This window comes from Oncorhynchus masou, unplaced genomic scaffold, assembly GCF_036934945.1.
Source record: "Oncorhynchus masou masou isolate Uvic2021 unplaced genomic scaffold, UVic_Omas_1.1 unplaced_scaffold_4020, whole genome shotgun sequence".
NCBI lineage: Eukaryota > Metazoa > Chordata > Actinopteri > Salmoniformes > Salmonidae > Oncorhynchus > Oncorhynchus masou.
Window position 1 is genome coordinate 880 of NW_027010420.1, and position 26,432 is coordinate 27,311.

General features: G+C 38.8%; 1 pseudogene; it reads left to right on the forward strand.

The window, feature by feature from the left end:
* The first annotated feature begins 385 nt into the window (after positions 1–385).
* LOC135534855 (intraflagellar transport protein 70A-like) lies at positions 386–26,432 on the forward strand (annotated as a pseudogene).

Genomic DNA, 26,432 nt, shown 5'->3' on the forward strand with positions numbered 1-26,432 from the left:
TTATAATGTTTACTACCAGGTAGAGTTATAATGTTTACTACCAGGTAGAGTTATAATGTTTACTACCAGGTAGAGTTATAATGTTTACTACCAGGTAGAGTTATAATGTTTACTACCAGGTAGAGTTATAATGTTTACTACCAGGTAGAGTTGTAATGTTTACTACCAGGTAGAGTTGTAATGTTTACTACCAGGTAGAGTTGTAATGTTTACTACCAGGTAGAGTTATAATGTTTACTACCAGGTAGAGTTGTAATGTTTACTACAAGGTAGAGTTATAATGTTTACTACCGGGTAGAGTTATAATGTTTACTACCAGGTAGAGAGTTATCTTACCACACTGAGATATAATTCTGTTCTTCAACCATTTCTCATCTCTCCACAGATGATCAAACTGCAGGCATCCATCAAATACGGAGAAGGAGTACTCTGGAGCAAAGGTTAGTAGAGACTAGTATTGGACATATACTGGACTGTGGCCATAACTAGCACCAGAACTAGAACCATGACTAGAACCATAACTAGAACCATAACTAGAACCATGACTAGAACCATGACTAGAACCATGACTAGAACATCAATTGAACCATGACTAGAACCAGAACTAGAACCATGACTGGAACCACTGACTTGAACCTGAACTAGATCTAGAACCTTGACTAGAACCATGACTAGAACATCGATAGAACCCTGATTAGAACCTGAACCAGAACCATGACTAAACCCATGACTAGAACCTGAACTAGACCTATGACTAGAACCTGAACTAGACATCAATAGAACCATAATAGAACCATGGCGAGAACCATGACTAGAACCATAACTAGAACCATGACTAGAACTAAGTAGTAGAACATCAATAGAACCATGACTAGAACCAGAACTAGAACCATGACTAGAACACTGACTAGAGCCATGACTAGAACATCAATAGAGCCATGACTCGTGCAAAACTAGAACCAGAACTAAATCAGAACCATAACTAGAACCAGAAGACTAGTACCATCATTAAATCATAACCATAACTAGAACTGTAACTAAACCATAACTAAACTATCATTAGAGTCAGAACTAGAACCCAGAACTAAACCATAACTAGAACCAAAACTTAACCAGAACTAGAACAGAACTAAACCAGAACCGGAACTAGACCCAGATCTAGAACCATAACTAACCAGAACTAGAACAGAACTAGACCCAGAACTAGAACCCATACCTTAACCAGAACTAGAACCATAACAACCAGAACTAGAACAGAACTAGACCCAGAACTAGAACCATACCTTACCAGAACTAGAACCATAACTTAACTAGTACTAGAACAGAACTAAACCAAAACCGGAACTAGACCCAGAACTAGAACCAGAACCTAACCAGAACTAGAACCGAACTTAACCAGAACTAGACCCAAAACTAGAACCAAAACTTAACAGAACTAGAACAGAACTAAACCAGAACTAGACCCAGAACTAGAACCATAACTTAACCAGAACCAGAACTAGAACAGAACTAGACCCAGAACTAGAACCATACCTTAACCCAGAACTAGAACCATAACTTAACCAGTACTAGAACAGAACTAAACCAGAACCGGAACTAGACCCCAGAACTAGAACCAAATTTAACCAGAATTTAACCAGAACTAGACCCAGAACTAGAAGCATACCTTAATCAGAACTAGAACAGAACTAAACCAGAACTGGAACTAGAACCATAACTTAACCAGAACTAAAGACCAGAAACATGTACCTGGTAGTTACTGTATGTCATGAGGTCAGGAGAACCTAATATAACATGGTAGTTACTGTATGTCATGAGGTCAGGAGAACCTAATATAACCTGGTAGTTACTGTATGTCATGAGGTCAGGAGAACCTAATATAACCTGGTAGTTACTGTATGTCATGAGGTCAGGAGAACCTAATATAACCTGGTAGTTACTGTATGTCATGAGGTCAGGAGGAACCTAATATAACATAGTTACTGTATGTCATGAGGTCAGGAGAACCTAATATAACCTGGTAGTTACTGTATGTCATGAGGTCAGGAGAACCTAATATAACCTGGTAGTTACTGTATGTCATGAGGTCAGGAGAACCTAATATAACCTGGTAGTTACTGTATGTCATGAGGTCAGGAGAACCTAATATAACCAGGTAGTTACTGTATGTCATGAGGTCAGGAGAACCTAATATAACCTGGTAGTTACTGTATGTCATGAGGTCAGGGAGAACCTAATATAACCTGGTAGTTACTGCATGTCATGAGGTCAGGAGAACTAACTATAACCTGGTAGTTACTGTATGTCATGAGGTCAGGAGAACCTAATATAACCTGGTAGTTACTGTATGTCATGAGGTCAGGAGAACCTAATATAACCTGGTAGTTACTGTATGTCATGAGGTCAGGAGAACCTAATATAACCTGCAGTAGTTACTGTATGTCATGAGGTCAGGAGAACCTAATATAACCTGGTAGTTACTGTATGTCATGAGGTCAGGAGAACCTAATATAACCTGGTAGTTACTGTATGTCATGAGGTCAGGAGAACCTAATATAACCTGGTAGTTACTGTATGTCATGAGGTCAGGAGAACCTAATATAACCTGGTAGTTACTGTATGTCATGAGGTCAGGAGAACCTAATATAACCTGGTAGTTACTGTATGTCATGAGGTCAGGAGAACCTAATATAACCTGGTAGTTACTGTATGTCATGAGGTCAGAGAACCTAATATAACCTGTAGTTACTGTATGTCATGAGGTCAGGAGAACCTAATATAACCAGGTAGTTACTGTATGTCATGAGGTCAGGAGAACCTAATATAACCTGGTAGTTACTGTATGTCATGAGGTCAGAGAACCTAATATAACCTGGTAGTTACTGTATGTCATGAGGGTCAGGAGAACCTAATATAACCTGGTAGTTACTGTATGTCATGAGGTCAGGAGAACCTAATATAACCTGGTAGTTACTGTATGTCATGAGGTCAGAGAACCTAATATAACCTGGTAGTTACTGTATGTCATGAGGTCAGGAGAACCTAATATAACCTGGTAGTTACTGTATGTCATGAGGTCAGGAGAACCTAATATAACCTGGTAGTTAACCTGGTGTATGTCATGAGGTCAGGAGAACCTAATATAACCTGGTAGTTACTGTATGTCATGAGGTCAGGAGAACCTAATATAACCTGGTAGTTACTGTATGTCATGAGGTCAGGAGAACCTAATATAACCTGGTAGTTACTGTATGTCATGAGGTCAGGAGAACCTAATATAACCTGGTAGTTACTGTATGTCATGAGGTCAGGGAGAACCTAATATAACCTGGTAGTTACTGTATGTCATGAGGTCAGGAGAACCTAATATAACCTGGTAGTTACTGTATGTCATGAGGTCAGGAGAACCTAATATAACCTGGTAGTTACTGTATGTCATGAGGTCAGGAGAACCTAATATAACCTGGAAGTTACTGTATGTCATGAGGTCAGGAGAACCTAATATAACCTGGTAGTTACTGTATGTCATGAGGTCAGGAGAACCTAATATAACCTGGTAGTTACTGTATGTCATGAGGTCAGGAGAACCTAATATAACCTGGTAGTTACTGTATGTCATGAGGTCAGGAGAACCTAATATAACCTGGTAGTTACTGTATGTCATGAGGTCAGGAGAACCTAATATAACCTGGTAGTTACTGTATGTCATGAGGTCAGGAGAACCTAATATAACCTGGTAGTTACTGTCATGAGGTCCGGAGAACCTAATATAACCTGGTAGTTACTGTATGTCATGAGGTCAGGAGAACCTAATATAACCTGGTAGTTACTGTATGGCATGAGGTCAGGAGAACTTAATATAACCTGGTAGTTACTGTATGTCATGAGGTCCGGAGAACCTAATATAACCTGGTAGTTACTGTATGTCATGAGGTCTGGAGAACCTAATATAACCTGGTAGTTACTGTATGTCATGAGGTCAGGAGAACCTAATATAACCTGGTAGTTACTGTATGTCATGAGGTCAGGAGAACCTAATATAACCTGGTAGTTACTGTATGTCATGAGGGTCAGGAGAACCTAATATAACCTGGTAGTTTACTGTATGTCATGAGGTCAGGAGAACCTAATATAACCTGGTAGTTACTGTATGTCATGAGGTCAGGAGAACCTAATATAACCTGGTAGTTACTGTATGTCATGAGGTCAGGAGAACCTAATATAACCTGGTAGTTACTGTATGTCATGAGGTCAGGAGAACCTAATATAACCTGGTAGTTACTGTATGTCATGAGGTCAGGAGAACCTAATATAACCTGGTAGTTACTGTATGTCATGAGGTCAGGAGAACCTAATATAACCTGGTAGTTACTGTATGTCATGAGGTCAGGAGAACCTAATATAACCTGGTAGTTACTGTATGTCATGAGGTCAGGAGAACCTAATATAACCTGGTAGTTACTGTATGTCATGAGGTCAGGAGAACCCTAATATGCAACCTGGTAGTTACTGTATGTCATGAGGTCAGGAGAACCTATTATAACCTGGTAGTTACTGTATGTCATGAGGTCAGGAGAACCTAATATAACCTGGTAGTTACTGTATGTCATGAGGTCAGGAGAACCTAATATAACCTGGTAGTTACAATGTCATGAGGTCAGGAGAACCTAATATAACCAGGTAGTTACTGTATGTCATGAGGTCAGGAGAACCTAATATAACCTGGTAGTTACTGTATGTCATGAGGTCAGGAGAACCTAATATAACATGGTAGTTACTGTATGTCATGAGGTCAGGAGAACCTAATATAACCTGGTGGTTACCGTATGTCATGAGGTCAGGAGAACCTAATATAACCTGGTAGTTACTGTATGTCATGAGGTCAGAGAACCTAATAACATGGTAGTTACTGTAGTCATGACAGGAGAACCCCATGGTAGTTACTGTATGTCATGAGGTCAGGAGAACCTAATATAACCTGGTAGTTACTGTATGTCATGAGGTCAGGAGAACCTAATATAACCTGGTAGTTACTGTATGTCATGAGGTCAGGAGAACCTAATATAACCTGGTAGTTACTGTATGTCATGAGGTCAGGAGAACCTAATATAACCTGGTAGTTACTGTATGTCATGAGGTCAGGAGAACCTAATATAACCTGGTAGTTACTGTATGTCATGAGGTCAGGAGGAACCTAATATAACCTGGTAGTTACTGTATGTCATGAGGTCAGGAGAACCTAATATAACCTGGTAGTTACTGTATGTCATGAGGTCAGAGAACCTAATATAACCTGGTAGTTACTGTATGTCATGAGGTCAGGAGAACCTAATATAACCTGGTAGTTACTGTATGTCATGAGGTCAGGAGAACCTAATATAACCTGGTAGTTACTGTATGTCATGAGGTCAGGAGAACCTAATATAACCTCTTATAACTGCTTAGTTAGTGTTTTTGATCCATTTAGAAACCCTTGAGACCCCTTATAACAAATGTTCTCAACGAATACGCCCTTATGACTCCCTATAACCCTTTATGACCTCTTATAAGGCCTTTATGAACCCTCTCCCTGTCAGACACTGGTAGAGCAGCTTCCCCAGGACGACCCAGACTATGACGTGGACATGGGCTGTCTACTCTACAAGGAGGGGAGCAATGAGGAGGCTTACACCCCAGAAGTTCATGTCTGCCATGCAGGTGCTGGGCTACCAACCAGGTAACTGCACGCACACACTCACACACACACCAAGCAAAACGTCTAACCTTTTGCCTGTCCTACAAGTCTCTTGGATTTGCTGAATCTCTTCTTCCCCTAATTCTCTCCTCCTCTCCCTCCCTCTCTCCTCTCCCCATAATTCTCTCCCCTTCTCTCCCCTCTCTCCTCTCCCCCATAATTCTCTCCTTCTCTCCCCTCCCTCTCCTCTCCCCCATAATTCTCTTTTCCCATCCCTCCCTCTCCTCTCCCCCTAATTCTCTCCTTTCCATCCCTCCCTCTTCCTCTCCCCCCAATTCCTCCTCTCCCTCCCCTCTCTCCTCTCCCCCCAATTCCTCTCCTCCTCTCCCTCCCTCCCTCCTCTCCCTCCCCTATCTCTGTCCCCTCCCCTAATTCCCTCCTCCTCTCCCTGCCTCTCTCTCTCCTCCCTCCTGTCTCCCAGAACTGTCCTACAACATAGGTCTGTGCTACTACAGTATGAAACAGTATGGTCAGGCCCTCAAGTTCATCGGAGAGATCATCGAGAGAGGGATCAGGGAACATCCAGGTCGGCTTTAAAATGACAGCGCACCTGTTTAGTTAGATACCTGATCACTCTGTTGGGGTTTCCCTTAGCGACCCTCCTTCTCATCCATGTTTTCCCTGACCATCCTGTGTCTCTCTGTGCTGTGTGTGTGTCTCGTCGTCCAGAGCTGAGGAGTTGGCATGACGACAGGGCATTGACGTGAGGAGTGTTGGGAACACCCTGATCCTACATGAGACCGCCCTCATGACTTCAACCTCAAGGCTGCTATAGAATACCAGCTCAAAAACTGTGAGTACGTTCCCAGCAGCCTTGTGGTTAGAGTATCCGCCCTGAGATTGAAGGGTTGGGAGTTCAATCCCCGGCCGAGTCGTAACAAAAACTGTAAAAAATGGGACCCGATTGACTCTCTGCTTGACTCTCAGCATTAAGGAGATAGATTGGTGTCTAAAGCCCTGTGATAGACTAGCATTCTGTCCAGGGGGTGTACTGTGATAGACTAGCATTCTGTCCAGGGTGTACTGTGCTAGACTAGCATTCTGTCCAGGGTGTACTGTGATAGACTAGCATTCTGTCCAGGGGTGTACTGTGATAGACTAGCATTCTGTCCAGGGTGTACTGTGATAGACTAGCATTCTGTCCAGGGGGTACTGTGATAGACTAGCATTCTGTCCAGGGGTGTACTGTGATAGACTAGCATTGTACTGTGATAGACTAGCATTCTGTCCAGGGGGTGTACTGTGATAGACTAGCATTGTACTGTGATAGGACTAGCATTCTGTCCAGGGGGTGTACTGTGATAGCAGCATTCTGTCCAGGGGGTGTACGGTGATAGACTAGCATTCTGTCCAGGGGGTGTACTGTGATAGACTAGCATTCTGTCCAGGGGGTGTACTGTGATAGACTAGCATTCTGTCCAGGGGTGTACTGTGATAGACTAGCATTCTGTCCAGGGGGTGTACTGTGATAGACTAGCATTCTGTCTAGGGTGTACTGTGATAGACTAGCATTCTGTCCAGGGGGTGTACTGTGATAGACTACATTCTGTCCAGGGGGTGTACTGTGATAGACTAGCATTCTGTCCAGGGGTGTACAGGTGATAGACTAGCATTCTGTCCAGGGGGTGTACTGTGATAGACTAGCATTCTGTCCAGGGGTGTACTGTGATAGACTAGCATTCTGTCCAGGGTGTACTGTGATAGACTAGCATTCTGTCCAGGGGGTGTACTGTGATAGACTAGCATTCTGTCCAGGGTGTACTGTGATAGACTACATTCTGTCCAGGGGTGTACTGTGATAGACTAGCATTCTGTCCAGGGGGTGTACTGTGATAGACTAGCATTCTGTCCAGGGGGTGTACTGTGATAGACTAGCATTCTGTCCAGGGTGTACTGTGATAGACTAGCATTCTGTCCAGGGGGTGTACTGTGATAGACTAGCATTCTGTCCAGGGGTGTACTGTGATAGACTAGCATTCTGCCCAGGGGCATACTGTGATAGACTAGCATTCTGCACTGTGATAGACTAGCATTCTGTCCAGGGTGTACTGTGATAGACTAGCATTCTGTCCAGGGGTGTACTGTGATAGACTAGCATTCTGTCCAGGGGTGTACTGTGATAGACTAGCATTCTGTCAGGGGTGTACGGTGATAGACTAGCATTCTGTCAGGGGGTGTACTGTGATAGACTAGCATTCTGTCCAGGGTGTACTGTGATAGACTAGCATTCTGTCCAGGGGTGTACTGTGATAGACTAGCATTCTGTCCAAGGGGGTGTACTGTGATAGACTAGCATTCTGTCCAGGGTGTACTGTGATAGAACTAGCATTCTGTCCAGGGGGTGTACTGTGATAGACTAGCATTCTGTCCAGGGGGTGTACTGTGATAGACTAGCATTCTGTCCAGGGGGTGTACTGTGATAGACTAGCATTCTGTCCAGGGGTGTACTGTGATAGACTAGCATTCTGTCCAGGGGGTGTACTGTGATAGACTAGCATTCTGTCCAGGGGGTGTACTGTGATAGACTAGCATTCTGTCCAGGGGGTGTACTGTGATAGACTAGCATTCTGTCCAGGGGGTGTACTGTGATAGACTAGCATTCTGTCCAGGGGGTGTACTGTGATAGACTAGCATTCTGTCCAGGGGGTGTACTGTGATAGACTAGCATTCTGTCCAGGGGGTGTACTGTGATAGACTAGCATTCTGTCCAGGGGGTGTACTGTGATAGACTAGCATTCTGTCCAGGGGGTGTACTGTGATAGACTAGCATTCTGTCCAGGGGGTGTACTGTGATAGACTAGCATTCTGTCCAGGGGGTGTACTGTGATAGACTACCTACATGTACATATTACCTCAATTACCTCGACTAACCGGTGCCCCTGCATTATATAGCCTCAGCTATTGTTATTTTACTGCTGCTCTTTAATTTGTTGTTACTTTAATCTATTTTTTACTTAAACTGCTTGTAAGTTTAAGGGCTTGTAAGTAAGCTCAACTCTGTCTCTCTGTCTGTCTGTCCAGTGTACTGTGATAGACTAGCATTCTGTCCAGGGGGTGTACTGTGATAGACCATTCTGTCCAGGGGGTGTGATGCCTCCCTAGCATTCTGTCCAGGGGGTGTACTGTGACCAGGCTGTCAGAAATTTGTGTCTGTGTATGCTGCTACTCTCTGTTTATAATCAGCATAGTCACTTTACCACTCATGTACATAGGTTCAATTAGACTAAGTGCCCCTGCACATTATATAGGTCCATCTCTATTTTACTGCTGCTCTTTAATTTCTTGTTGTTTTGTTTTTTTAATCTATTTTTTACTTAAACTGCTTGTAAGTTTAAGGGCTTGTAAATAGCTCAACTCTGTCTCTGTCTGTCTGTCTCCAGGCGATGCAGCTCAGGAGGCCTTGACTGACATGCCTCCCCAGATCAGAGGAGGTACTGTGTGTGTACTTGTGTGTGTGTGTGTATGTCAGCCCTTACCACTCATGTAGGTTGGAGACAGTGAACGCTGTAAGGTCCATCTCTATCTGTGGCTCAGTGGGTGCTGCCCTCTAGTGACCATCTATATTAACACACACACACTGATGGGAACCAGGAGCCTCTGTGCTGTTGTGTGTGTGTGTGTGTGTGTGTGTGTGTGTGTGTGTGTGTGTGTGTGTGTGTGTGTGTGTGTGTGTGTGTGTGTGTGGAGACATTCCCCCTTCTAACCAATGGACAATGAAATATCCTTTTAATTTGTTTTATTTGATCCTGTATTTAACTAGGCAAGTTAGTTAAGAACAAATAGTTATTTCCACATGTCTGTTGTCTTGTGATTTAATTTGTTTATTTGATCCTGTATTTAACTAGGCAAGTTAGTTAAAGAACTGTTGTGGCGTGTGTGTGTGTGTGTGTGTGTGTGTGTGTGTGTGTGGAGACAATTCCCCTTCTAACCAATGGACAATGAAATATCCTTTTAATTTGTCTTATTTGATCACTGTATTTAACTAGGCAGTTAGTTAAATAACAAATGGTTATTTTCACGTCTGTTGTCTTGTAGTTTTTAATTTGTTTTATTTGATCCTGTATTTAACTAGGCAAGTTAGTTAAGAACAAATGGTTATTTCCACATGTCTGTTGTGTTGTAGGAGCTGGACCCAGTGATGGCTCCACAGCCAGGCCCTGATGAACATGGATAAGAAGCCATCGGAGGGTTTTGAGAAACTGGCCTTCCTCCTGCAGCAGATCCCCTTCCCCCGGTCACCTTCGGAAACCTGCTGCTGCTCTACTGCAAATATGAGGTAGGGCATTCTACGGTACTATAGTATATTATACAGTACTGTACTATATTATACTGTAGTCTAATATATTATACAGTACTATACTACACTGCAAATATGAGGTAGGGCATTCTACGGTACTATAGTATATTATACTATTATACAGTACTATATTATACTATACTCTACTGTACTCTACTATACTGCAAATATGAGGTAGGGCATTCTACGGTACTATAGTATATTATACTATTATACAGTACTATATTATACTATACTCTACTGTACTCTACTATACTGCAAATATGAGGTAGGGCATTCTACGGTACTATAGTATATTATACTATTATACAGTACTATATTATACTATACTCTACTGTACTCTACTATACTGCAAATATGAGGTAGGGCATTCTACGGTACTATAGTATATTATACTATTATACAGTACTCTATTATATTATACTGTAGTCTAATATATTATACTGTACTCTACTACACTGCAAATATGAGGTAGGGCATTCTACGGTACTATAGTATATTATACAGTACTGTACTATATTATACTGTAGTCTAATATATTATACAGTACTATACTACACTGCAAATATGAGGTTGGGCATTCTACGGTACTATAGTATATTATACTATTATACAGTACTCTACTATATTATACTGTACTCTACTATACTGCAAATATGAGGTAGGGTATTCTACGGTACTATAGTATATTATACTATTATACAGTACTCTATTATATTATACTGTAGTCTACTATATTATACTGTACTCTACTATACTGCAAATATGAGGTAGGGCATTCTACGGTACTATAGTATATTATACTATTATACAGTACTATACTATATTATACTGTAGTCTAATATATTATACTGTACTCTACTACACTGCAAATATGAGGTAGGGCATTCTACGGTACTATAGTATATTATACTATTATACAGTACTATATTATACTATACTCTACTGTACTCTACTATACTGCAAATATGAGGTAGGGTATTCTACGGTACTATAGTATATTATACTATTATACAGTACTCTACTATATTATACTGTAGTCTAATATATTATACTGTACTCTACTACACTGCAAATATGAGGTAGGGCATTCTACGGTACTATAGTATATTATACTGTAGTCTAATATATTATACTATTATACTGTACTCTACTATATTATACTGTACTCTACTGTACTCTACTATATTATACTATTATACTATTATACAGTACTATATTATACTATACTCTACTGTACTCTACTATACTGCAAATATGAGGTAGGGCATTCTACGTGTACTATACTATATTATACTATTATACAGTACTCTACTATATTATACTGTAGTCTAATATATTATACTATTATACTGCACTCTACTATATTATACTGTACTCTACTGTACTCTACTATATTATACTATTATACTATTATACAGTACTATATTATACTATACTCTACTGTACTCTACTCTATTATACTATTATACAGTACTGTACTATATTATACTGTAGTCTAATATATTATACTGTACTCTACTATACTGCAAATATGAGGTAGGGTATTCTACGGTACTATAGTATATTATACTATTATACTGTACTATATTATACTGTAGTCTAATATATTATACTGTACTCTACTATACTGCAAATATGAGGTAGGGTATTCTACGGTACTATAGTATATTATACTATTATACAGTACTCTACTATATTATACTGTAGTCTAATATATTATACTATTATACTGTACTCTACTATACTGCAAATATATGAGGTAGGGCATTCTATGGTACTATAGTACATTATACTATTATACAGTACTATACTATATTATACTGTAGTCTAATATATTATACTATTATACTGTACTATATTATACTATACTCTACTGTATTCTACTCTATTATACTATTATACTGTATTCTACTATGTTATACTGTAGTCTAATATATTATACTATTATACTGTACTCTACTATATTATACTATACTCTACTGTACTCTACTATATTGTACTATTATACTATTATACAGTACTATATTATACTATACTCTACTGTACTCTACTATATTATACTGTACTCTACTATTATACTGTACTCTACTATTATACTGTACTATACTGTACTCTACTGTTATACTGTACTCTACTGTACTCTACTATTATACTGTACTCTACTGTTATACTGTACTCTACTGTTATACTGTACTCTACTGTTATACTGTACTCTACTATACTCTACTATTATACTGAACTCTACTGTTATACTGTACTATACTATTATACTGTACTCTACTGTACTCTACTGTTATACTGTACTCTACTGTTATACTGTACTCTACTGTACTCTACTATTATACTGTACTCTACTGTTATACTGTACTATACTATTATACTGTACTCTACTGTATTCTACTGTTATACTGTACTCTACTATTATACTGTACTCTACTGTACTCTACTGTTATACTGTACTCTACTGTTATACTGTACTCTACTGTACTCTACTATTATACTGTACTCTACTGTTATACTGTACTATACTATTATACTGTACTCTACTGTATTCTACTGTTATACTGTACTCTACTATTATACTGTACTCTACTGTACTCTACTGTTATACTATACTCTACTGTTATACTGTACTCTACTGTTATACTGTACTCTACTGTACTCTGCTGTTATACTGTACTCTACTATTATACTGTACTCTACTATTATACTGTACTCTACTGTTATACTGTACTCTACTATTATACTGTACTCTACTATTATACTATACTCTACTATTATACTGAACTCTACTGTTATACTGTACTATACTATTATACTGTACTCTACTGTATTCTACTGTTATACTGTACTATACTATTATACTGTACTCTACTATTATACTGTACTCTACTGTACTCTACTGTTATACTATACTCTACTGTTATACTGTACTCTACTGTTATACTGTACTCTACTGTACTCTACTATTATACTGTACTCTACTGTTATACTGTACTATACTATTATACTGTACTATACTGTACTCTACTGTTATACTGTACTCTACTATTATACTGTACTCTACTGTTATACTGTACTCTACTATTATACTGTACTATACTGTACTCTACTGTTATACTGTACTCTATTGGTATACTATACTCTACTATTATACTGTACTCTACTGTTATACTCTACTGTTATACTATACTCTACTGTACTCTACTGTTATACTGTACTCTACTGTTATACTCTACTGTACTCTACTGTACTCTACTATTATACTGTACTCTACTGTTATACTCTACTGTTATACTGTACTCTATTGGTATACTATACTCTACTGTACTCTACTGTTATACTGTACTCTACTGTTATACTCTACTGTACTCTACTGTACTCTACTATTATACTGTACTCTACTGTACTCTACTGTTATACTGTACTCTACTATTATACTGTACTCTACTGTACTCTACTGCTATACTGTACTCTACTATTATACTGTACTCTACTGTACTCTACTGTTATACTGTACTCTATTGGTATACTATACTCTACTGTACTCTACTGTTATACTCTACTGTTATACTATACTCTACTGTACTCTACTGTTATACTGTACTCTACTGTTATACTCTACTGTACTCTACTGTACTCTACTATTGTACTGTACTCTACTGTTATACTCTACTGTTATACTGTACTCTATCGGTATACTATAATCTACTGTACTCTACTGTTATACTCTACTGTTATACTATACTCTACTGTACTCTACTGTTATACTGTACTCTACTGTTATACTCTACTGTACTCTACTGTACTCTACTATTATACTCTACTCTACTGTTATACTGTACTCTACTGTTATACTGTACTCTACTGTTATACTGTACTCTACTATTATACTGTACTCTACTGTTATACTCTACTGTTATACTGTACTCTACTGTTATACTGTACTCTACTATTATACTGTACTCTACTGTACTCTACTATTATACTGTACTCTACTATCATACTGTACTCTACTGTTATACTGTACTCTACTATTATACTGTACTCTACTGTTATACTGTACTCTACTGTTACACTGTACTCTACTGTACTCTACTATTATACTGTACTCTACTGTTATACTGTACTCTACTGTACTCTACTGTTATACTGTACTCTACTATTATACTGTACTCTACTATTATACTGTACTCTACTGTACTCTACTATTATACTGTACTCTACTGTTATACTGTACTCTACTGTACTCTACTGTTATACTGTACTCTACTGTTATACTGTACTCTACTGTTATACTGTACTCTACTATTATACTGTACTCTACTGTTATACTGTACTCTACTGTACTCTACTGTTATACTGTACTCTACTGTTATACTGTACTATACTATTATACTGTATTCTACAGTTATACTGTACTCTACTATTATACTGTACTCTACTGTTATACTGTACTATACTATTATACTGTATTCTACTGTTATACTGTACTCTACGGTTATACTGTACTCTACTGTACTCTACTATTATACTGTACTATACTATTATACTGTACTCTACTATTATACTGTACTCTACTGTTATACTGTACTCTACTGTTATACTGTATTCTACTGTTATACTGTACTCTACTGGTTATACTGTACTCTACTGTACTCTACTATTATACTGTACTATACTATTATACTGTATTCTACTGTTATACTGTACTCTACTATTATACTGTACTCTACTGTTATACTGTACTATACTATTATACTGTATTCTACTGTTATACTGTACTCTACGGTTATACTGTACTCTACTGTACTCTACTATTATACTGTACCAAACTATTATACTGTACTATACTATTATACTGTATTCTACTGTTATACTGTACTCTACTGTTATACTGTACTGTACTCTACTATTATACTGTACTATACTATTATACTGTACTATACTATTATACTGTACTCTACGGTTATACTGTACTCTACTGTACTCTACTATTATACTGTACTCTACTGTTATACTGTACTCTACTATTATACTGTACTCTACTATTATACTGTACTCTACTGTTATACTCTACTGTTATACTGTACTCTACTATTATACTGTACTCTACTATTATACTGTACTCTACTGTACTCTACTATTATACTGTACTCTACTATCATACTGTACTCTACTGTTATACTGTACTCTACTATTATACTGTACTCTACTGTTATACTGTACTCTACTGTTATACTGTACTCTACTGTTACACTGTACTCTACTGTTATACTGTACTCTACTATTATACTGTACTCTACTGTTATACTGTACTCTACTGTACTCTACTGTTATACTGTACACTGTTATACTGTACTCTACTATTATACTGTACTCTACTGTTATACTGTACTCTACTGTACTCTACTGTTATACTGTACTCTACTGTTATACTGTACTATACTATTATACTGTATTCTACTGTTATACTGTACTATACTGTACTCTACTGTTATACTGTACTATACTGTACTCTACTGTTATACTGTACTCTACTATTATACTGTACTATACTATTATACTGTATTCTACTGTTATACTGTACTCTACGGTTATACTGTACTCTACTGTACTCTACTATTATACTGTATTCTACTGTTATACTGTACTCTACTATTATACTGTACTCTACTGTTATACTGTACTCTACTGTTATACTGTACTATACTGTACTCTACTATTATACTGTACTCTACTGTTATACTGTACTATACTATTATACTGTATTCTACTGTTATACTGTACTCTACGGTTATACTGTACTCTACTGTACTCTACTGTTATACTGTACTCTACTGTTATACTGTACTCTACTATTATACTGTACTCTACTATTATACTGTACTATACTGTACTCTACTGTTATACTGTACTCTACTGTACTCTACTATTATACTGTACTCTACTGTTATACTGTACTCTACTATTATACTGTACTATACTGTACTCTACTGTTATACTGTACTCTACTATTATACTGTACTCTACTATTATACTGTACTATACTGTACTCTACTGTTATACTGTACTCTACTGTACTCTACTATTATACTGTACTCTACTATTATACTGTACTCTACTGTTATACTGTACTCTACGGTTATACTGTACTCTACTGTTATACTGTACTCTACTGTACTCTACTACTGTATATCTACTATACTCTCTCTCTTTCTCTCCTTACATTCTCTCTCTGTCTCAGTATTTTGATCTGGCTGCTGATGTGATGGCAGAGAATGCACACCTCACCTACAAGTTCCTCACCCCGGTAAGAACCACAGCTCCCTTTTATTGTCCTATATGTTCATACTACATCCCTACGGTCAGTCACTAGGGATAGTTTTACTTCAAAAGCACACATGTTAGTCTGACCCTGAAGTGATGTCCACGTTCCATTTTTCCATGTGGGATTGAAAGACCTCTATATAAATCCTATGGGATTGAAAGACCTCTATATAAATCCTGTGGGATTGATAGACCTCTATATAAATCCTGTTCTGGATTGAAAGACCTCTATATAAATCCTGTGGGATTGAAAGACCTCTATATAAATCCTATGGGATTTAAAGACCTCTATATAAATCCTGTGGGATTGAAAGACCTCTATATAAGACCTCTATATAAGACCTCTATATAAATCCTGTGGGATTGAAAGACCTCTATATAAATCCTATGGGATTGAAAGACCTCTATATAAATCCTATGGGATTGAAAGACCTCTATATAAATCCTATGGGATTGAAAGACCTCTATATAAATCCTATGGGATTGATAGACCTCTATATAAATCCTGTGGGATTGAAAGACCTCTATATAAATCCTATGGGATTGAAAGACCTCTATATAAATCCTATGGGATTGATAGACCTCTATATAAATCCTATGGGATTGAAAGACCTCTATATAAATCCTGTGGGATTGAAAGACCTCTATACAAGACCTCTATATAAATCCTATGGGATTGAAAGACCTCTATATAAGACCTCTATATAAATCCTATGGGATTGAAAGACCTCTATATAAATCCTGTGGGATTGAAAGACCTCTATATAAATCCTGTGGGATTGAAAGACCTCTATATAAATCCTATGGGATTGAAAGACCTCTATATAAATCCTATGGGATTGAAAGACCTCTATATAAATCCTATGGGATTGAAAGACCTCTATATAAATCCTGTGGGATTGAAAGACCTCTATATAAGTCCTATGGGATTGAAAGACCTCTATATAAATCCTATGGGATTGAAAGACCTCTATATAAATCCTATGGGATTGAAAGACCTCTATATAAATCCTATGGGATTGAAAGACCTCTATATAAGACCTCTATATAAATCCTGTTCTTGCTCCACATCCCCAATTCATGTTCTGGTCCTCCTTCTCCTGCTATGTAATAAACAGTTGATCTATGTGGTCTCTACCGTTCCAGTATCTGTATGAGTTTCTGGACGCCATGTTGACCTGCCAGACAGCTCCAGAGGAGGTAACAACAAAACGACACACTATTTACACCCTGTACCACCTACTACCTAGTACGAATCACTCTCATACTACCTAGTACTACTCACTATACTACCTAGTACGAATCACTCTATACTACCTACTACCTAGTACTATCACTATACCACCTACTACCTAGTACTAATCACTATTCCACCTACTACCTAGTACTAATCACTATACTACCTAGTACTACTCACTATACTACCTACTACCTAGTACCAATCACTATACTACCTACTACCTAGTACTACTCACTATACTACCTACTACCTAGTACCAATCACTATACTACCTACTACCTAGTACCAATCACTATACTTCCTACGACATAGTACTAATCACTCTATACTACCTACTACCTAGTACTAATCATTATACTACCTACTCCCTAGTACTAATCACTATATACTACCTACTACCTAGTACTAATCACTATATACTACCTACTCCCTAGTACTAATCACTATACTACCTACTCCATAGAACTAATCACTCTATACTACCTAGTACTACTCACTATACTACCTACTACCTAGTACGAATCACTCTATACTACCTACTACCTAGTACTATCACTATACCACCTACTACCTAGTACTAATCACTATTCCACCTACTACCTAGTACTAATCACTATACTACCTAGTACTACTCACTATACTACCTACTACCTAGTACCAATCACTATACTACCTACTACCTAGTACTACTCACTATACTACCTACTACCTAGTACCAATCACTATACTACCTACTACCTAGTACCAATCACTATACTTCCTACGACATAGTACTAATCACTCTATACTACCTACTACCTAGTACTAATCATTATACTACCTACTACCTAGTACTAATCACTATACTACCTACTCCCTAGTACTAATCACTATATACTACCTACTACCTAGTACTAATCACTATACTACCTACTCCCTAGTACTAATCACTATACTACCTACTCCCTAGTAATAATCACCCTATACTACCTACTACCTAGTACTAATCGCTATACTACCTACTCCCTAGTACTAATCACTATACTACCTACTCCCTAGAACTAATCACTCTATACTACCTACTGTCTAGTACTAATCACTGTATACAACATACTGCCTACTAGTACTACTCACTATACTACCTACTACCTAGTACTAATCACTATATGACCTTCTCCCTAGTACTAATCACTCTATACTACATACTACCTAGTACTAATCACTGTATACAACCTACTGTCTAGTACTAATCACTCTATACTACCTACTACCTAGTTCTAATCACCCCATGCTCCCTACTACCTAGTACTAATAACTGTATACTACCTAGTACTAATCACTCTATAATACCTACTCCCTAGTACTAATCACTATACTACCTTCTCCCTAGTACTAATTACTGTATACTACCTACTACCTAGTACTAATCACCCCATGCTCCCTACTACCTAGTACTAATAACTGTATACTACCTAGCACTATTCACTCTATACTACCTACTGTCTAGTACTAATCAAACTATACTACCTACTCCCTAGTACTAATCACTATATCACCTACTACCTAGTACTAATCACTATACTACCTACTACCTAGTACTAATCACTATACTACCTACTACCTAGTACTAATCACTCTATACTACCTACTGTCTAGTACTAATCACCCTATACTACCTACTGTCTAGTACTAATCACTATACTACCTACTACCTAGTACTAATCACTATACCACCTACTACCTAGTACTAATCACTATACTACCTACTTCCTAGTACTAACCACTATACTACCTACTCCCTAGTACTAATCACCCCATACTCCCTACTACCTAGTACTAATAACTGTATACTACCTACTCCCTAGTACTAATCACTATACTCCCTACTACCTAGTACTAATAACTGTATACTACCTACTACCTAGTACTAATCACTATACTCCCTACTACCTAGTACTAATAACTGTATACTACCTACTACCTAGTACTAATCACTATACTACCTACTCCCTAGAACTAATCACACCATACTCCCTACCACCTAGTACTAATAACTGTATACTACCTACTCCCTAGTACTAATCACTATACTCCCTACTACCTAGTACTAGTAACTGTATACTACCTACTCCCTAGTACTAATCACCCCATACTCCCTACCACCTAGTACTAATAACTGTATACTACCTACTCCCTAGTACTAATCACTATACTCCCTACTACCTAGTACTAATAACTGTATACTACCTACTCCCTAGTACTAATCACTATACTACCTACTACCTAGTACTAATAACTGTATACTACTTACTCCCTAGTACTAATCACTATACTACCTACTACCTAGTACTAATCACTATACTACCTACTCCTAGTACTAATCACTGTATACTACCTACTCCCTAGTGCTAATCACTATACTGCCTACTACCTGGTACTAATCACTATACTACCTGCTGCCTGGTACTAATAACTGTATACTACCTGCTACCTAGAACTAATCACTCTATACTGCCTGCTACCTAGTACTAATCACTATACTACCTACTACCTGGTACTAATCACTATACTGCCTACTATCTGGTGCTAATAACTGTATACTACCTACTACCTAGTACTAATCACTCTATACTACCTACTACCTAGTACTAATCGCTATACTACCTACTACCTAGTACTAATCACTCATACTACCTACTACCTAGTACTAATCACTATACTACCTACTACCTAGTACTAATAACTGTATACTACCTACTACCTAGTACTAATAACTGTATACTACCTATTACCTAGTACTAATAACTGTATACTACCTACTACCTAGTACTAATCACTCTATACTACCTAGTACTAATCACTATACTACCTACTACCTAGTACTAATCACTCTATACTCCCTACTACCTAGTACTAATCACTCTATACTGCCTGGTACTAATCACTATACTACCTACTACCTAGTACTAATAACTGTATACTACCTACTACCTAGTACTAATCACTATACTACCTACTACCTGGTACTAATAACTGTATACTACCTACTGCCAAGTACTAATCACTCTATACTACCTACTGCCTAGTACTAATCACTATACTACCTACTACCTAGTACTAATAACTGTATACTACCTACTACCTAGTACTAATCACTATACTACCTACTCCCTAGTACTAATCACTATACTGCCTACTACCTGGTTCTAATCACTATACTACCTACTACCTAGTTCTAATCACTATACTACCTGCTACCTGGTTCTAATCGCTATACTGCCTGCTACCTGGTACTAATCACTATACTGCCTACTACCTGGTACTAATCACTCTATACTACCTACTACCTGGTGCTAATCACTCTATGCTACCTACTACCTGGTTCTAATCACTGTACTGCCTGCTGCCTGGTGCTAGTCGCTATGACTGCCTGCTACCTGGTACTAATCACTCTATGCTGCCTGCTGCCTGGTGCTAATCACTCTATACTGCCTGCTACCTGAGTACTAATCACTCTATACTGCCTACTACCTAGTACTAATCACTCTATACTACCTACTACCTAGTACTAATCACTCTATACTACCTAGTACTAATCACTCTATACTACCTGCTACCTAGTACTAATCACTCTATACTACCTGCTACCTAGTACTAATCACTCTATACTACCTACTACCTAGTACTAATCACTCTATACTACCTAGTACTAATCACTCTATACTACCTACTACCTAGTACTAATCACTCTATACTACCTACTACCTAGTACTAATCACTCTATACTACCTACTACCTAGTACTAATCACTGTATACAACCTACTACCTAGTACTAATCACTCTATACTACCTGCTACCTAATACGGATGCATGCTACCTGCTGCCTGGTACTAATCACTCATACTTACTCTCTGCCCTAGTTACAGTCACTCTATACACCACCACACTGGTTATAATCACTTATATACCTCTTCACCTAGTCACTCAGACACTATGCACACCTGCACACTGGTGCTGATCGCTGTGCTGCCTGCTGCCTGGTGCTAGTCGCTGTGCTGCCTGCTGCCTGGTGCTGGTCACTGTGCTGCCTGCTGCCTGGTGCCTAGTCACTGTACTGCCTGCTGCCTAGTACTAATCACTCTATACTACCTAACACCCAGCCCCCAATCATGCTTGCCACCTGGTTTCATTCTCTATAGCATCAACCTTCTGTGGCATTAAACACACCACTACTACACACACACATATATTTCTGTTTCATGTTTTAGCCAGTGACCTGAATGTTCCACAATTTAATGAACCAGTCCTCTACATTGCAGAGACTTTAAGTCCTGTGTCATTGCTGCTGCTCTTTGTACATTCGGATGGAATATATTCCCGTCTCTGATCATGTCTCTGTTGTGTTTGACCAACACAGGCCTTCAGGAAGTTTGATGAGATGAACGCCAAGTTGACAGATCAACTACGCAAGCTGACCAAACAGGTTACAATCTCTCTCTTCTCTGTCTTCCTATGTTGTCTGGTTATCCTGTTGATGTTGTCTGGTTATCCTGTTGATGTTGTCTGGTTATCCTGTTGATGTTGTCTGGTTATCCTGTTGATGTTGTCTGGTTATCCTGTTATCCTGTTGATGTTGTCTGTTATCCTGTTGATGTTGTCTGGTTATCATGTTATCCTGTTGATGTTGTCTGGTTATCCTGTTGATGTTGTCTGGTTATCCTGTTGATGTTGTCTGGTTATCATGTTGATGTTGTCTGGTTATCCTGTTGATGTTGTCTGGTTATCCTGTTGATGTTGTCTGGTTATCCTGTTGATGTTGTCTGATGTTGTCTGGTTATCCTGTTGATGTTGTCTGGTTATCCTGTTGATGTTGTCTGGTTATCCTGTTGATGTTGTCTGGTTATCATGTTGATGTTGTCTGGTTATCCTGTTGATGTTGTCTGGTTATCTGTTGATGTTGTCTGGTTATCTGTTGATGTTGTCTGGTTATCCTGTTGATGTTGTCTGGTTATCCTGTTGATGTTGTCTGGTTATCCTGTTGATGTTGTCTGGTTATCCTGTTGATGTTGTCTGGTTATCCTGTTGATGTTGTTGGTTATCCTGTTGGTGTTGTCTGGTTATCCTGTTATCCTGTTGATGTTGTCTGGTTATCCTGTTGATGTTGTCTGGTTATCCTGTTGATGTTGTCTGGTTATCCTGTTAATGTTGTCTGGTTATCCTGTTGATGTTGTCTGGTTATCCTTGATGTTGTCTGGTTATCCTGTTGATGTTGTCTGGTTATCCTGTTGATGTTGTCTGGTTATCCTGTTGATGTTGTCTGGTTATCCTGTTGATGTTGTCTGGTTATCCTGTTATCCTGTTGATGTTGTCTGGTTATCCTGTTGATGTTGTCTGGTTATCCTGTTATCCTGTTGATGTTGTCTGGTTATCCTGTGCTGATGTTGTCTGGTTATCCTGTTGATGTTGTCTGGTTATCCTGTTATCCTGTTGATGTTGTCTGGTTATCCTGTTGATGTTGTCTGGTTATCCTGTTGATGTTGTTTATCCTGTTGATGTTGTCTGGTTATCCTGTTGATGTTGTCTGGTTATCCTGTTGATGTTGTCTGGTTATCCTGTTGATGTTGTCTGGTTATCCTGTTGATGTTGTCTGGTTATCCTGTTGATGTTGTCTGGTTATCCTGTTGATGTTGTTGATGTTATCTGGTTATCCTGTTGATGTTGTCTGGTTATCCTGTTGATGTTGTCTGGTTATCCTGTTGATGTTGTCTAGTTATCCTGTTGATGTTGTCTGGTTATCCTGTTATCCTGTTGATGTTGTCTGTTATCCTGTTGATGTTGTCTGTTTATCCTGTTGATGTTGTCTGGTTATCCTGTTGATGTGGTCTGGTTATCCTGTTGATGTTGTCTGGTTATCCTGTTGATGTTGTCTGGTTATCCTGTTGATGTTGTCTGGTTATCCTGTTGGTGTTGTCTGGTTATCCTGTTGATGTTGTCTGTCTGTTATCCTGTTGATGTTGTCTGGTTATCCTGTTGATGTTGTCTGGTTATCCTGTTGATGTTGTCTGGTTATCCTGTTGATGTTGTCTGGTTATCCTGTTGATGTTGTCTGGTTATCTGTTGATGTTATCCTGTTGATGTTGTCTGGTTATCATGTTATCCTGTTGATGTTGTCTGGTTATCCTGTTATCTGGTTATCATGTTGATGTTGTCTGTTATCATGTTGATGTTGTCTGGTTATCATGTTGATGTTGTCTGGTTATCCTGTTGATGTTGTCTGGTTATCATGTTGATGTTGTCTGGTTATCCTGTTGATGTTGTCTGGTTATCCTGTTGATGTTGTCTGGTTATCATGTTATTGATGTTGTCTGGTTATCCTGTTGATGTTGTCTGGTTATCCTGTTGATGTTGTCTGGTTATCCTGTTGATGTTGTTCGGTTATCCTGTTGATGTTGTCTGGGTTATCATGTTGATGTTGTCTGGTTATCCTGTTGATGTTGTCTGGTTATCATGTTGATGTTGTCTGGTTATCCTGTTGATGTTGTCTGGTTATCCTGTTGATGTTGTCTTAGTTATCCTGTTATCCGTTGATGTTGTCTGGTTATCCTGTTAATGTTGTCTGGTTATCCTGTTGATGTTGTCTGGTTATCCTGCTGATGTTGTCTGGTTATCCCGCTGATGTTGTCTGGTTATCCTGTTGATGTTGTCTGGTTATCCTGTTGGTGTTGTCTGGTTATCCTGTTATCCTGTTGATGTTGTCTGGTTATCCTGTTGATGCTTGTCTGGTTATCCTGTTGATGTTGTATGGTTATCCTGTTATCCTGTTGATGTTGTCTGGTTATCCTGTTAATGTTGTCTGGTTATCCTGTTGATGTTGTCTGGTTATCCTGTTGATGTTGTCTGGTTATCCTGTTGATGTTGTCTGGTTATCCTGTTGATGTTGTCTGGTTATCCTGTTGATGTTGTCTGGTTATCCTGTTGATGTTGTCTGGTTATCCTGTTGATGTTGTCTGGTTATCCTGTTGATGTTGTCTGGTTATCCTGTTGATGTTGTCTGGTTATCCTGTTGATGTTGTCTGGTTATCCTGTTGATGTTGTCTGGTTATCCTGTTGATGTTGTCTGGTTATCCTGTTGATGTTGTCTGGTTATCCTGTTGATGTTGTCTGGTTATCCTGTTGATGTTGTCTGGTTATCCTGTTGATGTTGTCTGGTTATCCTGTTGATGTTGTCTGGTTATCCTGTTGATGTTGTCTGGTTATCCTGTTGATGTTGTCTGGTTATCCTGTTGATGTTGTCTGGTTATCCTGTTGATGTTGTCTGGTTATCCTGTTGATGTTGTCTGGTTATCCTGTTGATGTTGTCTGGTTATCCTGTTGATGTTGTCTGGTTATCCTGTTGATGTTGTCTGGTTATCCTGTTGATGTTGTCTGGTTATCCTGTTGATGTTGTCTGGTTATCCTGTTGATGTTGTCTGGTTATCCTGTTGATGTTGTCATCCTTCTCTCATCTATTTGGTCTTCCATTCTCCTTTTCTTTCGTCCGAGGCCCTACAGGTTCCATTCTTCCATTCTGCTCTCTCAGGCCACCAGCTTGTTTATTAGCTTTAGTCTACGTCCCAAATGGAACCCTACACTCTTAGAAAAAAGGGTTCTTCGGCTGTACCCATAGGAAAATCCTTTGAAGAACCCTTTTTGGTTCCATGTAGAACCCTCTGTGTAAAATGTTCTACATGGAACTCAAAAGGGTTCTACCTGGAACCAAAAAGGGTTATTCAAAGGATTCTCCAATGGGGACAGCCGAAGAACCCTTTTATAGGTTCTAGGTAGCACCTATATAGTGCACTACTTTTGAGTTGAGCCCTATGGGTCTAGGGTGCCATTTGGGACGAAAGCTTACCTTTTCCAAGCCCTTTACAGCCCAGTCATTTCTCTGATCTGGTCACATTGGTGCTGTTTAACCTTTATAGCTTTAAATTGCTATCAGTCATGTATTTTTACAGAATGACATCACGTTTTCCCCTTAACTGTTCAGGATACAGTGATAAGACTGTGTTATTATTGGAGAGAACAACATAAAGCATCCATAGTCCGTGACCTGTGTGTAGTCTTTGTCTCTAAGATACAGGAAGCCAGGCTAGCCAGTGACCTGTGTGTAATCTTTGTTTCTAAGATACAGGAAGCCAGGCTAGTCCGTGACCTGTGTGTAATCTTTGTCTCTAAGATACAGGAAGCCAGGCTAGTCCGTGACCTGTGTGTAATCTTTGTCTCTAAGATACAGGAAGCCAGGCTAGCCAGTGACCTGTGTGTAATCTTTGTCTCTAAGATACAGAAAGCCAGGCTTGTCCGTGACCTGTGTGTAATCTTTGTCTTTAAGATACAGGAAGCCAGGCTAGCCAGTGACCTGTGTGTAGTCTTTCTCTAAGGTGCAAGAAGCCAGGCTAGCCCGTGACCTGTGTGTAATCTTTGTTTCTAAGGTGCAGGAAGCCAGGCTAGCCAGTGACCTGTGTGTAATCTTTGTCTCTAAGATACAGGAAGCCAGGCTAGCCAGTGACCTGTGTGTAATCTTTGTCTCTAAGATACAGGAAGCCAGGCTAGCCCGGGATAACGAAGCCTTGAAGAAAACCCTCCAGGACTACGATGATATGGTGGAGAAGTGAGTAGACCCCGCCCCTACTGAGTATTCTCCTGTCTGATTAGTAGCTTGTCTCACCTTTCTCTTCCCTGATTAGTGACTTACCTTACCTACTCTGCTGGTTGGTCACTTTGGTCCATTATTCTTCCCTGATTGGTGGCTGGTCTGGACCTTCTCCCTGTCTGGTTGGTGACTGGTCTGGACCTTCTCCCTGTCTGG